Raw genomic sequence first — 15584 nt, 5'->3', positions numbered from 1 at the left:
CTATGCTGTTTATCACCATGCTGTCAAAAGCCACGGTCGCCATTTTCTAAATTTTTTTTTTTTTTTTATGTGGCACGACATCCCCTAGTGGGACAAGGCCTCTCTCCGAAGAGAGTTTGTGTGACCGAAAGACGGTATATTATAGATCGGTGGTCAGCCGTTCGTAATACCGCGGGGTGCCAGACTCGAGATTCGATCCCACACCTGTGGCGTGGTGTTTCCTCGCGCTACCGCTGCGCCATGGGCACCCCGTAAAAAAATACCTCCTAAAAAGTCACCTATTCAGTATTTAATCATCTTGATGGCACCCCTTCCAAAGCGTCATAAAGTCACCTTCTATATTTATACACCTTGGTCTAGACCAAGGTTACTCCCAAGATTGGTTTATGTGGAGCGATTTGACAAGTAAACATATCACCATCTTGGAATTTATGATACCCAAAACAAACATTCGTAATGAACGTTTGAACTCATTTCAGATGGATTCATGAATCTTTGCGAATTCGAAACTTCAAAGCTTAATGAATCTTTCGAAACCTTAATGAATCTTCATGAATCTTTCATGGATCTGTCATGAATCTCCCCGATTCTTTCATAGGCGTGGAGAATGCGACCAAAAAAAAGGGGTCCCTCAACCCATTTTCGGCTGGTGACTTTTCATCAGTTGGTGTGTCTTCAGGATTCATGAATCTCTCGTCGAAAGGTTCATGAATCCCTTATAAGGCAGAGATTCATTCAGATTCATGAATCTGAATCAGATTTACACAACTCTACATAAAACCAAAGAAAATCAACATACAGGTCGGGTCAAAGCTGTTTTTTGCTCCGCCATTGTTGTGACAGTTGGTTAAAAAAAGTGTTTTCAAAAAATTCCAGCTTACTTGTGGGAAATCTCCGCCAAAATCTTCGCCAAATAGGCAGTTGGTAATTCTAGATGACAGTGGTACCTATCGCGAAAGCAGTCGATAAAATTTACCAACCCGTTTGATTATATCGACCGATAAATTTATCTACTCGCATTGGTATCGCGAATGTATTCAACTGAGCAGTCGGTAAAATTATAACAACCCATAAAAATACCTATCGAGTAGTTTCGCCGTCTGTCAAATAACCATGGAAACCTAGATTTTGTTTACTTAAAACAACGTTACAATTAGTGCGACCTCTATCGTATCGAGAAGCTTTTTAATTCGTGAAGCATCCAAAACATTAAAATGATAAATTCATTATTATTTTTAAATTATGCGGAGAATGAAGAGGAGATAAATCTAGCAGCACACCGTAGGCGATTGAAGAAGCATTTTGATCCGCTTGAATTATCGGATAAAACGTAAGCGTATTGGCTCAACAATCGTTACCACTGTTTTAACATGTTCCTTTTTCAGCTTCATTAACAATTACCGAGTTCCGAAGAGGCTGTTTGAAGAAATCCTTGCCAAAGTGGAACTAGCATAAGCATAAGCGTGGGTTATCGGCGGAAGAAAACTTGAGAACAAAACTGCGATTTTTTGCACAAGGGTCGTACCAACAAGGTGTTGGTAACGATTTTACTATGGCAATTGCCCAATCTACTTTTTCTGAAACGCTGGATCAAACTCTAGCCGCGTTGGAACGTGAACTAGCGTATTTCTTAACCATGGATATGACTGCCGACGAAAAAGCAGATGCCAGGAGATGTTCTTGGCAAGAGGAAGTGAACTGAAATTGCGAAAACGGTGTCTCCTTCCACGATACGGGCGCTAATGCAGGAACCAAAAAACAAAATACGTGAATTTATAAGAACAGGGAACACAATGCATAACTGTACAAAATAAAAATATTCATTTTTTTATATCGTTAAAATTTTTTGAAACCTCAAATTAATATACTTAATGAATTTTTAAAATTATAAAAGTTATGCAATATTTTGGAAAACACCTTCAAGTATCTTCACTGAAAATTTTAAATCGATCCGACATCTCAATAAAATGATAATTCCGAAGTACGAGAAATACGAAACGTTTGAGGGGTATCGACCGACAACGGCAAATAAACATTATTTAAATTTGTGTAAAAACTTGTTTTCTTTAGCAAAACGATAGAAAATTAGTATTTCTAGGCATTCTAAAAGTTTCATGCTGATTCGATAATCCAATCAATTGTTATTTGAATATAAAACTACAATAACTACCCGTGTAGGTGGTTAAATGAAAAAACAAATTTTAAAACAAAAAAAAATTGCCAGAAAAATATTTTTTTTGATGGGCTAAAGTGGTTAAAAAATAATAAAGAAGCGAAAAATTAACACATAATAACATTTTTACATTTTTTTAAATAATTTTTTCCACGGTCAACAGCTCTTTTCAGTATAACGGATGGGTTGAGGCAGTAGTTAAGTATATCGGTCGATATAAAAAAAATGTCCAGCCTTCAGAAATGTAATTCAGTTATGAAACTCAGTTTAAATTGATATTTTTACCAAATTTTTTTCGGGTGCCGAAACGTAAACAAACTGCTCTTCAATAAGTAGGAGATGACGAAGAAATATATACCTCCTACGGCGGGGCAACATATCGTCGATGGTTGTTTTAGGTGGTTTTCTCAGTGAATTTCAAATGTAGAAGCGCCAAACTCACTCAGGGTGCATGAAATACGTAGCTAAACAAATATCATGCATTACTACCTCAAAATTCAACAAATTTTTTTAGCCGAGTTTGTGCTCCAATTTGATACATATTTCCACATACGCCATTACCTCTGTCGCGCTTGGCTTGCGCGATTGTTCAGCCGAAACTGGGCTACTGTTGAAACGGGATGTCGCGCTGCAGTGTGGACCCCGAGTTTGGTTTCCATGGCGTGTAGGTTTACAATAATGTATTCAGTGCTTCAATTGGAAGATATTTTTGATTGAGCAAAGTTGTCTGAAGCAGAAAACCTGAACCACTTGTTTATGAGCCCATGTTCCGATCTTCTGTCATACAAAATGCATTGAATCGTATGAGTAAAGAACAAAGCACGCTACTATAAACCAGCTTCGAACGATTTGTCAAACGACGAAAACCGAGGCAGACGAAAACCGGGGCCAGCCTGTACTTGTTTAGCTATGTATTTTAAGCACCCTGAATGAGTTTGGCGCTTCTACATTTGAAATTCACTGAGAAAACCACCTAAAACAAACATCGACGATATTTTGCCACACCGTAAGAGGTATATATTTCTCTGTCATCTCCTACTTGTTGAGTGCAGTTTGTTTACGTTTCGGTACCCGACAAAACTTTGGTAAAAATATCAATTAAAACTGAGTTTTATAACTGAATTACATTTGTGAAGGCTAGAGGCAAGTAGTACAACGAAAAATCCGATGTTTCGTGGAGAATATTGCTCGTTTTGCTCGCGTTTGTGTTTCGGTTTGTTTACGTTTTGTCCAGCTGTCGGTTTGTTTTCGTTTCGACTTGACATTTGACAACAGCTAGCGCGACGACGCGTTTTTCGCTGTTTCTACACTAGCGCGATTTGTGCGACATTTTTTTTTGTATGGAGTTCTGCCGCCTGTCACTCGGGGTCCACACTACAGCGCGACGTCGCCTGACAGGAGCTGAACTCCATAGAAAAAAAACCTTGCGCGATGTCGCGCGAATCGCGCTAGGTTTTTTTTTGCATGGAGTTCTGCGCCTGTCAGGCGACGTCGCGTTACGCGACGGTGCAGTCTGGAAAGCGTGTCAGGTCTCGTCGCGATTCGGGACGGGACGTCGCGCTGTAGTGTGGACCCCGAGTGACACGCTTTCCAGACTGCACCGTCGCGTAACGCGACGTCGCCTGACAGGCGCTGAACTCCATGCAAACAAAATCTAGCGCGATTCGCGCGACATCGCGCAAGGTTTTTTTTATATGGAGTTCATCTCCTGTCAGGCGACGTCGCGCTGTAGTGTGGACCCCGAGTGACGTAAAACACATAAAATAATCATTTTTATGTGGGCCAAAGTTGGTACATAGGTGGGTCAAAATAGAAACAAAGTGGGTCAAAATAGCGACAAAAAGGGTGTTCGTAAATTAATAACTTTTCAGCGAAAACAACAAATAAACTCAAATATATGAATTTAAGTGCATGTCTAGATAGCTGCTCTACATTACCATACAAAATTTACTGTTATATGATCGGTACAATCAATGCAACGATTTCTTTTGTGATGACCCTTTCCTAAGTGGGCCAAAATTGGTCCTTTTTCCCTATACTACACCCAGCTAATGTTGACATCAAAAATGAATAGGTCTTTCAACTAGTAGGTGCATTACTCCTTGGGTGGGTCATTGAGCCACTCATTCACCGGGTGGTCACAGTCCTTTTGCTTGTTGGGTTGTTGCACCTGAGTTGACACATTACAAAGTCCTACACAAGATTACTGGAACAAGGTAACACTAGCTTCGAGGAGCCTTGATCATACGCAGAGCTGCCAACTTGACAACAATGGCGTAAAATCGCCGTTTTCTGATTTATTCGTAGAATCCGTCCAAACAATTTGCTGGCTGGTTACTGTTGTTTAAGAGTTTATCTGGTAATTAAGATAATAAAATGTCCCTGAATGTACCGCAGTGTCTGGAAAATCGGCTAGGGATAACTGTTGCTGTGAAGGTTCAACAAATCTCAGCAGCAGCGACGCAATCCGCGAAGGTGAAACATGAACCTGTGGTAGGTGTAGAAGTTTTTATTGTTTGTATTCTAAATTGAATCAATCTTCCCGTTTTCTTGACGAAGTATGAAGTAATCTCCATCTGTTGGAATGGTATGCCGGTATGGTATAACCAAGTATTGTCAAAAACAGTTCCACTAAGACTTCCACTACTTGTAGTCTGCCGTCAACGACTCAAAAGGTAGTGCGTATGGCCACCCCATAGGGGTAGCTTCAGTTAGTTTTTTTATTATAAGAATAGCTAGCGAACTATCAATCGCATATAAAGTGCAATAAAAATATTAAACTAAATCACGGGTAAAAGAGTAAATAAGGCCCCGGGCTAGATAACCCGCATTCAACCTCCACTGCGTGATTAGTTTAAACCGTTATGTTCTATTAAGCGAACCGTTAGTGATCAAATATTTGAAAAGTATGCATACGTCGCGCTTTGCATAGCTTCAGACCCTTAATGTGAACCAGTAGGAAGAGGGAATAGAAGTTTATCTACGATATGTCGTTTAAAATTGAAGTTGAAATTGATGACTGTACGGATACTTTCTTGTCAGACTGTATATATCTGTAGAGATTTTTAGTCGTAGATGTTAGGGTTAACGGATGATTCGAACATTTTCGGTTTTTTTTAGATTCGTTTTCGACTTACCGGTTCAGCCGTTTGAGGTTTGATTAGATTGCATACATTCTGGCGTTTTGAAATAATTCACGGCGAATTTTTAGGCGAAAATGTATGATCGTTTTAAAAAGAGCGCAATAATTTTGGATATGTTTGCTACAAAATGTGCCACTAGAAATTTTAAAGGTAAAAGAGTAAATGAGGCCCCGGCCGCCATGTTTTCGATCGTGGCTACACCTCTTGTGGACGTTTAAACTGAATGTATGCAATTGGTGATACATTAATTCGTTAAATTCAACCTACGAGTATTTGAACCGTAGTGTGTACCGTTAATTTCGGCTACGCAATCAACCAAGGGGTGCGGTATGAGGGGGGCCCACGGGCCCCCCTTATTTTTCAAAACTATAACAAACTCTCTTTTTCGGTAGACCTAGCGCAGTCCGCTCGCTGCGCTCGCTGCGGGCGCGCCGCCGTTTCCAACTCATTTCTTCGACTAAACTCATTGTTTCATGCTGTCCATCATGTGTAGTTTAGTTTACTTACTTGTAACTAAACATGTAAAAGTATATAAACATGTAAAAGTATATTCAACCTCCACTGCGTGATTAGTTTAAACCGTTATGGTCTTTTAAGCGAACCGTTAGCGTTCAAAAATTCGAAACGAATGCATGTGTCGCGCTTTGCATAGCTTCAGGCGCTTAATGTGAACCAGCAGGAAGAGGAGAATCTAGCCCGGGGCCTCATTTACTCTTTTACCATTTTAAAATCTAAGTTAGAAGTAAAAAGTAATAAAGAAATCATTTAATAATCTTTCCATTTTTGGTAAAAGAGTAAATGAGGCCCCGGCCGCCATGTTTTCGATCGTGGCTACACCTCTTGTGGACGTTTAAACTGAATGTATGCAATTGGTGATACATTAATTCGTTAAATTCAACCTCCGAGTATTTGAACCGTAGTGTGTACCGTTAATTTCGGCTACGCAATCAACCTAGGGGGTGCGGAATGAGGGGGGCCCACGGGCCCCTCTCATTTCTCAAAACTATAATAAACTCTCTTTTTCGGTAGACCTAGCGCAGTCCGCTCGCTTCGCTCGCTGCGGGCGCGCCGCCGTTTCCAAATCATTTCTTGGGCTAAACTCATTGTTTCATGCTGTCCATCATGTGTGTTATAGTTTAGTTACTAGTAACTTAACACGTAAAAGTATATTAACCCGCATTCAACCTCCACTGCGTGATTAGTTTAAACCGTTATGGTCTTTTAAGCAAACCGTTAGCGTTCAAAAATTCGAAACGAATTCATGTGTCGCGCTTTGCATAGCTTCAGGCGCTAAATGTGAACCAGTAGGAAGAGGAGAATCTAGCCCGGGGCCTCATTTACTCTTTTACCAAAAAGGTAAAATTTTATTTACTCTTTTACCCTATTTTTTTGACTGCTACTACTTGACCTTTTTTTCAAATATTTAAAGTTTGTTAACTGTTTTTTTTTCAACTGACTTGAAAACAAAGCATACCTTTGCCCAAATGCACTAATCTGAATAAAACTGGGCGACTTTTAACTGAAAAGAAATGAAAAGTCCACACTATCCATTAAAATTGTGAATCATATGAAATATTAGCATTCGTAAATGTTGCTTTGTTTACGAATACTACACTGCTTTAAACTTGTAAAAACTAGATTGAATAAGCAGAAAAAAGCTTGCAGTAATATGTTAATTTTAATCTCTCAATTTTAGTTTCACAGAGATGAGCGTAGTTTGGCCACTTTTGCCACGCAATATTTAATTTAGAAGGTTTAGGTGTAAGTTATGAGAATTTATGTATGTTTTCTAATATTTATGGGCTCTACCCAAGGAGAACCGTGCTGCACTTTCCTACCAAAAGTGTACATGTCTACCAAAAAAACACCTTGCCAAGTGTATTTTTGGTATGCTTTTTGGACATATACACCTCATAACCTATCAAAGGTGTATTTTTGGTAGGCTTTGGTGACATGTACACCTCATAACCTACCGAAGATGTATTTTTGGAAGGCACTGGTGTTTCGAAAAGAACTAACTGTCAAACCTTTGTTTCTTTACTGTGAAGGTGCAAGTTTGGCCAACTAGCAGGCTGTGTTTTTCCATCCCATTTGTTGTTTTTTGTTATAACCGTGTACCGTAGATGTACCATATTTGGCGCAGTTAAGGAAATTCTGCATAAAAAGTTGAATAACCAAATCAATAATCGGTCAAATCATACCATTTTTTGCACAGTGCAAGCCTAACTACCATAGAATATAAGAAAAATAAGTGAAAAACTCTTAAGTTGATATTTCTTCAAGTTTCAAAAACTCTTTGTGTAGCACATTATGTTCCTAACTTGGCGCATGGTTTTTGCAATGTTCCTTACTTGGCGCGATGTGTTCCTAACTTGGCGCACTTAAAATAAAATGGATGTAGTTCATCGAATTGAACAGCTTTATTCAAAATTCAACTTAAAACAATAGAAACACTTTTCAACATCAATTTAAAAAACAATTTAGCTTTTTTTTTTGCAGCGGACTTTGGCTTCTCTCGTGAAAATAAAACTATCTCATCGCTAACTTTTATAATCTCATTCATCAAAGCCTTCTATGATTCAAAAAAAGCTAGCAGTGCGAACAGTCATATTCTCCACGGTGAATAATTAGGAACACTGTGAGCCAAACTTGGCGCAAAATATTTTCGCTTCAAAATTAGTATAAAAATCTCAAAAAGCGCCGAATATAACCACGATTCATTGGAAATACTTACGTTTTAACAGTTTCTGATAAAAAAAATACCTAATAATTTTTCCTTTGCGGATAAATGATTGGAAACAGTTTCACCATCTCTTTAGCAGCGTTGCTAACGCGGGTAAAAAATGGCGCACTTGTGGGATGGAATTTTTCATTTAATTAAATTTACATTCAATAACAAAAAATCAATTACATGTTTTGATGCGGATATATAGTACAAACATGTACAAATATATGACTACATATTTTAGGCTGAAATAATTTGGAAATAGTCTAATATCGAAGAAAATATTAGAAAGTGCGCCAAGTTTGGACCCGCGCCAAGTATGGTGCTTCTACGGTAGTGTTAGAATGAATCGCAGTGGCACAGTTATCGGTGACGGTTGGACATCATCGGTTGTTACCGGGAGTCACATAGCATCGGTGGCGGGATAGCGGCGCATGGATCGACCAACACGAGTTGGTTAACCGAGGCCAAGTTAACTCGCGCCAGACAGTAAGTAAGTGTGTACGAACCAATAGCAGAGAGTTTTTACTGATGATGATTTGTCCGCGCTTTTCACACATTTTAATATCTCGACAAGGAAGAACATCAACGCGTTTTGAGTGTTTTCGCTGGCCATGACGGAGTGGTGCTGCACATCGTACATCGAAAGAGCCTGCTACGATCCGTGGTCGCTGTTAGCCAGCACAAACTAGAGGAGGTCCCGGACATGTATATATTATTATCATCGATAAATCGAAATAATAAAACAAACAAAAATATTATCCTGCATGAAAATAATTATTTTGGAAAGAAAAGATATCTTGAACCCAGCTCATATAAACTACAGCGAATGGGTATACGTTTTTTGCCACGTATAGTCAGAAATAGGTGTTATAAACGCACAGTCACGTTGATATAAGAGTTCTCTTTTGAGGTGTACTGCAAGTGTAAACAGAATTGTTTTTACACTTCTTTTCAGAATTCTGTTTACACCTACATTGCGTAGGAAATCTGCTGCAAAAGAGTGAGAGAATTCTGAAGAGAATTCTTTTACACCTGAATAACACAAAAATTTCTCGTTGGGTAGTATATGGAATTAAAATAATATGCATATTTTTCCGTTATACTACTTCATTTTACACGCTAAATGTTTGATATTATGTTTCGGGTGTAGTAATCCAGTACTTCACATTTCAGTCAACGGACGGAAAAGTATCCATGGTATTGCGTATATAGGCAGCACCTTGAATGTGATTCCATAGGTTACGAAACTGTCAATAATGATGGAGGTTTTGGCGCATAGTTCATCAAATTCGCAATATTTCCCTGGATACTCTTATGTTTGGCATATTTCTGTTCATTTTCATTTTTGCCATTTTCGTTTGTCTAGCAGCTTTGGAATTCAAAATCATGCGAACGTTTCGTAATAGAACACATAATGTCTTATTTTTGTAGCAAAACATTTGAACATTTGAATTTTGGTTTTTTGTTTTTTTTTGCTATTTTTTTTAAATGTAACAGCGAGGGTACAATGTGTATGTACAGTTCTAAAAAGATCAGAGCATTGGTTTTTGTTGAACTTTTGGTATGACCGTGAGATAAAAACTGTGCAAGAATAGCCAAATATCCAGGCAGCCATTGAACTTACTGTGTAAGATCGACAAACAATTACAACCAGCATTGGTTAAATATTTCACGTTTTTTAGATAATCTTAATTACCAATGGATTTAGAAATATCGGTATCTTGAACGTTCTGCAATTAAAGTTTTAGTAAAAGTGGGGTGATGTACAGCTTTTTGTTACTATGGAACACAGCAATCATTTTAAAACCCTTTTCATATTACCCGGAGCTCCAGTGAGCCCACGCAAGCCTAATTATTGGGCCGTTTCTGTTTTCTTAAGATTTTTAAGTTGAGCCGAGCATGATCCTGAAGAGTTTTGAGCAAAGAAAACGAACGGCAATTGAGTTTTGTGGTTCAAAACAGACCGCCTGCGAAAAGAAACACATCGGTATTGTTGTTTCATCAGAAGTTACGAGTAAAAAGATCCGGAGGCAAATGGCTGAGAAAAAAAGGAAACGGTAAAGCAGCCCCCTGCACAGTATGAGCTTCCAACTGGTACTGCCGCGAGTGTTCCGAGTAAACAAACAACCGACGGGAAGCATGGCCTGCTCAACACACCGATGCCCCTACCCTGCCTCGTCCTGCTCGGCGTTTTCCATCAAGGCGTTCAGTTTACCGTTGGGTTTTCCTTTTTTTTCTATCAATTGTGTGTGGTCTTCTAATTTTTGCTGGCAACCCGTGAGAAGAAGAGAGTGCAGGGAGAGAGAGCGATTTCGATCAGTTTCGTTAAGTTCTCCTTGCCCTCGGACGGAAACAGATGTTTCGTTCATGCCGGTTGAACGAGCCGATGGAGGCGCCTGGTGCCTCACGCCGTACCGAAGGCGTTTGGGGGGCGTCGGGTTTTCCTCTCCCGTAGCTCGTTTGTGCATAAACATTCCAACCGGTGGCACGGAACCACGGAACACTCTGTCAGAGCGTCCGTGAGAGTAGTTAGCAGAAGCACGGAACGAACGGACACGATCCGGCGAACGGCGAGGAGGTTTTTGATAAAACGTACCGTTCCCGTTCGCACACCGTTCATTCAGTCTTTCGGCGTCGATCGAAGCTAGCGGTCGAACACAGCTTCGTCCTCTGTCGAGTTGGTCGAAGGTAGTCGGGTAGTCGAGTGGGAGTGCTTTCTGGTGGAGATTAAAAAAGGGTAGCGTGCGCGTTGCTATGCAATTCTCCTGCCTGTTGGTTTCATCGTCGAAGGAGGTAAACTAGTGTTGGGAAATAATTTACCACAAAAAACGATTGCTCAATTCCGTGCCCGGAAGGCCCGCTCATGTGTATGTGCGTGTGTGGGTGTGTGCCTGGAAACGATTCTTGGTGATCTGGTGATCTGGTCACTGAATCTGGTGGTGTGTTAGTTTGTGGTTCGTGCGCTCGGTGCACTTGTTGGGGCAGAACCCCCCTCCTCCTCCCACTTGGTCGAGCGGTAGAGTATTTGTTTTGAAAATTTCCAAAACGTGCACGCGCAATTTCGGTACAACAACAGCGTGTTAGGATAATAAATAAGGCACAGGCAAGCTTCGGTGAGGCCCGCGGAATCGGGCAGCGTCCCGCAGTTGAGTGTCAGGACGCAGTGTTGCGTGGGGAATGTACCGCAAACCCTCAAAGCCACTTATCTGAATAGTTTTACATAAAACCGACGATAATATCATCGCTCTGTGTTTGCCGAACGAATTCTACGGGAACGTACGTTCGTACCGTACGTGTCGCCCAAGGGCTGGTCGTGCTCGTTCATCACATATGCTGAGGAGGCTGCGGCTAGGCGTTGCGGTCGGCATCCATCATTATACATTGCTGACGGTGTAAGATTTCTTCCGAGCGCAGGTAAGGACTAGACCGAATGGTGCAAAAGAAGGAGAAAAACGCCAAAACCAAGTTCCCGAATGGGCTTCCGTCAGTTCTGTGGTCTCTTCTCTCAATGTGGAACATATTCGTATGATTTTCATCTCGGCCCTGAAACGATTTTTTTATGGGCTATGCTGTTGAAAATCATAACCGAGTCTTGGGCGCGTTTTCAGCGTTTATCACTTCCTACGCGCTTTGGAACACTCAACCAGCTCTGACAGTGCAGTTTAAGGAGCATCAACCAGCCAACCAACCAGACGCTCACGTATGTCGGCCGTGGAATAAAGTTCAGAAATCGAGCGATTTCTCTTCTTTGATCTTACCCCACGAACCGTTTCGGACGAGCGCAGATCAATAGGCTCCTAATTATGACACGTTTCTTGCAAGGAGTGTTATGAGTAATGTAAAAGGATCTCATCGTATGGTTATTTCTGGATGGACGGTGAAACTTCATCCGACCGGATGCTAACAGCATAATTGCAATGTGATGATGATGGCATTTTTCCTCTTTTTTTTCTTGTTGGTTCTACAATCATCATATGAAGATGTTTTAGACTCTGTTTGCGGTTCACCGAAGAAAAACTAGATGGAAATTTAACAGGAAACTTTCTCTACCTGTTGATTGTTTTAAAAGTGATTGTTACATGTAATTTCTGATATCAATATTCATGTTTAACATTACAATGATAACACATATAAACAGTGGTACAGGTAAACCCTCCATTTTGAGAATAATTTCATGCTAAAAAATGGTACCCCATTCGTGTGTCACAGTTTTCAAATCTTTTTTCATGTAGTTTTCTTACTTTAATGTAAATGATACACAGTAAGGATATTACTTCCTTTATTGTTCTTTCACTGAAAAAATATACAACGAGAGTTCGCAGAGACGTTCGAGTTGCAAATAATTACAATATTGTATTGTTTTATCTGTTCTACACTTTTTAAAATATCTTTAGTTCAAATGGGTGGGTAAAGACTGGAGCTGTTGCGTGGTTGGGTTTAGGGTGTCCCGATTCCAGCCACCCTGGAATAATCGCAATATTTGATGATGTTTAAATTTTCGACGGTGACGAAACTTTGTCTATTTATTTATTTTTCGTTTACTATGTATTTTTACTCTACTTACCAATAGAGAAGTAAACGGCGGGAACATTACGTAGCTTACGTTGTATGTTGCAGTTGTATGTATTTTTGATCGTTTATTCTCGCGGATGCGAAAACTTATGAATAAAAAATAAGCATGTGACATTCTATATAAGGATTAAAAGGTGTTGATGAAAAGATGAATTATTTATTTTTGCACTTCATATGTTGATTGGTTGGGCTGCGGTATTTCAAAAGTTTTTTGTTTTTGACAATGACAACCAAGCAACCGGTAGCTTCTATTGTTTCTGGTCGAAAATTGAATCAACCCAAAGAGCAAATGGATGGAAGAAAGGATAGTTCATGCCGAATTTGTTCGTGCGGTTGCTTAAATGAATTATATTTAATTGTAACAACTAAAAAAATTTGTAGAGGATAACATATCTAATATGCAAAAACATGTTTCAAATATGAGTACATGAATAAATACATTAATTTGCATGCTTTATAACCTTCGATTGTCCGAAGTGCTTTTAAGCGGAAAACCCGAACTATTTATTCAAAAGAGAATAATTTGATTCGTATTTGCTGGCAAAAGACGTAAATCTATGAAATATTTGTTTATATACTTTGGCAATGTTGGATTTCTGAGTAATTTCTTTCTCAAAGAGATGTTTACAAAGCGTGATTAAATTGAGTAAAACAATACACTTTATGTTGCGCTTTAAGTTAAACTCCAAGCAAAAGTATAGTTGAATTAATTGAATCATTTGTAAATATCCAAAGTTATGCGCCCGGTATTTTCACCATTGTTTGCGATACGAAAGATATTTGTTTTTCCTGCTCTTCAGTCAGTCCACTTAGCAGGGAGTTAAAATGGGCTTTATAGTGAAAATTACGATAAAATCAACATGCGGGAATGCAAAAAGGGCAACTTGTGGCAAATGTTGTTTGCTCATACCACCCAGCAGAGTCCATTTGCGACCGGCTTATTACACATGGTCGGTCGGATTTTAATTTAGCTAACAGTATATTTCCCTAAGTATCCTATTGTTGGAGAATGTATCCGGCAGTTTCTCTCTGGAGACAAAATGTGGGTTGTTCGCAAGTAACTGCTGTGTGTTTTAGCTAGATAAGATGTAACGAGATGGGGAAATTTTGCATATAGTTTGTACAGACGAGCATAATGTTTAATGTTTGCCTGTAGAATATTTATTATTTGTTCTCATTAATAAACATACTATATCATTTTTTCACAACACTAAAACAAAGTTGTATCGTTATCTCGTACAATACTTTGAGTATAATAACTCAATGGCTTAAGTGCTTATATTTGATGTCTTCGTTCATCTCTCTACCTTCTGATGTTTACTGCTCCGCCGAGGGCATAGCTTCTGTTTCGACGGTATAAATTCCCAGTGCACACCTGGAAGAGACACACAGGAAGAAAAATGAATCAATTCGAAACGGAAGATGGTTTATGAGTGGTTTTTATTACGCTAGCCTTTCATTTATTTTCCTGCACAATTTAGCAGCCTTCCTAAGGTGGTTTAAAAACAGAACCCGATTGGCGAAAGATGTAAACAATAATTCATTCACGCATTTGAGGCATTTGGATGCTCCATTAATGTTTTCGAAGTAGGTCGTATAACATTTCGAGTGTCGATGGGTTTCTTTTGCCATTACAGTTGTTTATATTCTGAACCGGAATTTACTCCAGTCGGGAAGGAAAGCGCATTTGATCTAACAGGTTGTTGATGGGCTCTCACGTGTAGGTTACGGATCAGGGAACTGTTTCTCTTCGAGCAAGGTGTTATAGGACATGGATGCAACTTACGTTTCGGTTGCGGATGGGAAATGCGATATCGCAATATTTTGTCTACGTCGCATTCGTCGAATGGAACTTATGTAACGTATCACTTGATAAACTTGTTATTTGATCTGTGATTTTGCCCTGGTTTTTTGTGGCCGATTGGTATGTTATGTTTTTATGCTTTGAGGCTTGGCATCTTCATAAAACCCATGTGAAATATCCATTCCTCTATCTTGTAGTTATCAATACGTGGTGCAAAATAAAATGTCGCTTGCCAACCGCTTGCTCCCTCAGCTCGATGTCGTTGCGTCTAGCAATACCTTGCACAATAATCTTTTCAGTGGTGTCGAATTTATCTAAATGTTGGTACTCAAACATAGCCAATAATTTGTTTAAGTTTACTGCACAAATTCGTCACGCACCCTGTTTAATAGGGTAATTTATTGACACGTAGGAGAATAGTATGTCCTCCTAACGATGGAGGTAATAAAACACTGGTAGTGGAGCACTGATTTGAGCGCGCATCGTTTGCCTCCAGCAAATCTATTGGAATGTAATGTAATTATTTTCTCATGTTTCCCCCGAACAATACATTCGAACAGTGTACGAAACGACGTCCGAGCCATATCCGACCACTAGTGGTTATCTAGTGTTTACGTAATCCTTCCCGCCAGATGGTCATCCTTTTTCGTCTGTCCTTCGTCATTCGTTTTGCGTTCATTCGCCAGCATCATTCATTCGCCATCCAGCCGGTGGTGGCCGGTGAACTATTAAAGACCAGCGTCGCACTTTCTGCCGCCCTTCTGGCCATTCACATTCCCACTGAAACACAGGGCAGCTATGAAATCACTTGTTACTTCCACACTTACAATCGATGCACACAACGGACGCACACACACTGGCACGCGCCTGCCGAACACCTACACGGTTCTCCCATTAAGCCATTCTTTCCGCCGGCGGAGCGTGAAAAATGGAAAAGCTTCGTCATTTTACGGTGCGAATGCTGTGATGAAACCCATATTTGCCGGATATTGACTTTTGTAGCCCTGTATCCTTTGTCAAATAAGCACTCGAGGGTTTTGGCACCGCACCGGCAACGAACGGTGGTGGGAGCCAGCTGGTTCCCGGCCTGCCAAACCCCGAAACCTCTCGCTCCCGAGTTGGCCCTTCCAAAAACGCGCTACGGAAAATGATACAATTGATCAT

The 15584-nt window shown here is 39.9% G+C and overlaps 1 pseudogene; it reads left to right on the top strand.

Moving 5' to 3' along the window:
* Positions 1–1214: 1214 nt before the first annotated feature.
* On the top strand, positions 1215–1702 carry LOC131264608 (uncharacterized; annotated as a pseudogene).
* The last annotated feature ends 13882 nt before the right edge of the window (positions 1703–15584 follow it).

The sequence above is a fragment of the Anopheles coustani genome, chromosome 2 (genome assembly GCF_943734705.1).
Source record: "Anopheles coustani chromosome 2, idAnoCousDA_361_x.2, whole genome shotgun sequence".
Lineage (NCBI taxonomy): Eukaryota > Metazoa > Arthropoda > Insecta > Diptera > Culicidae > Anopheles > Anopheles coustani.
This window is presented reverse-complemented; position numbering and strand designations above follow the sequence as displayed.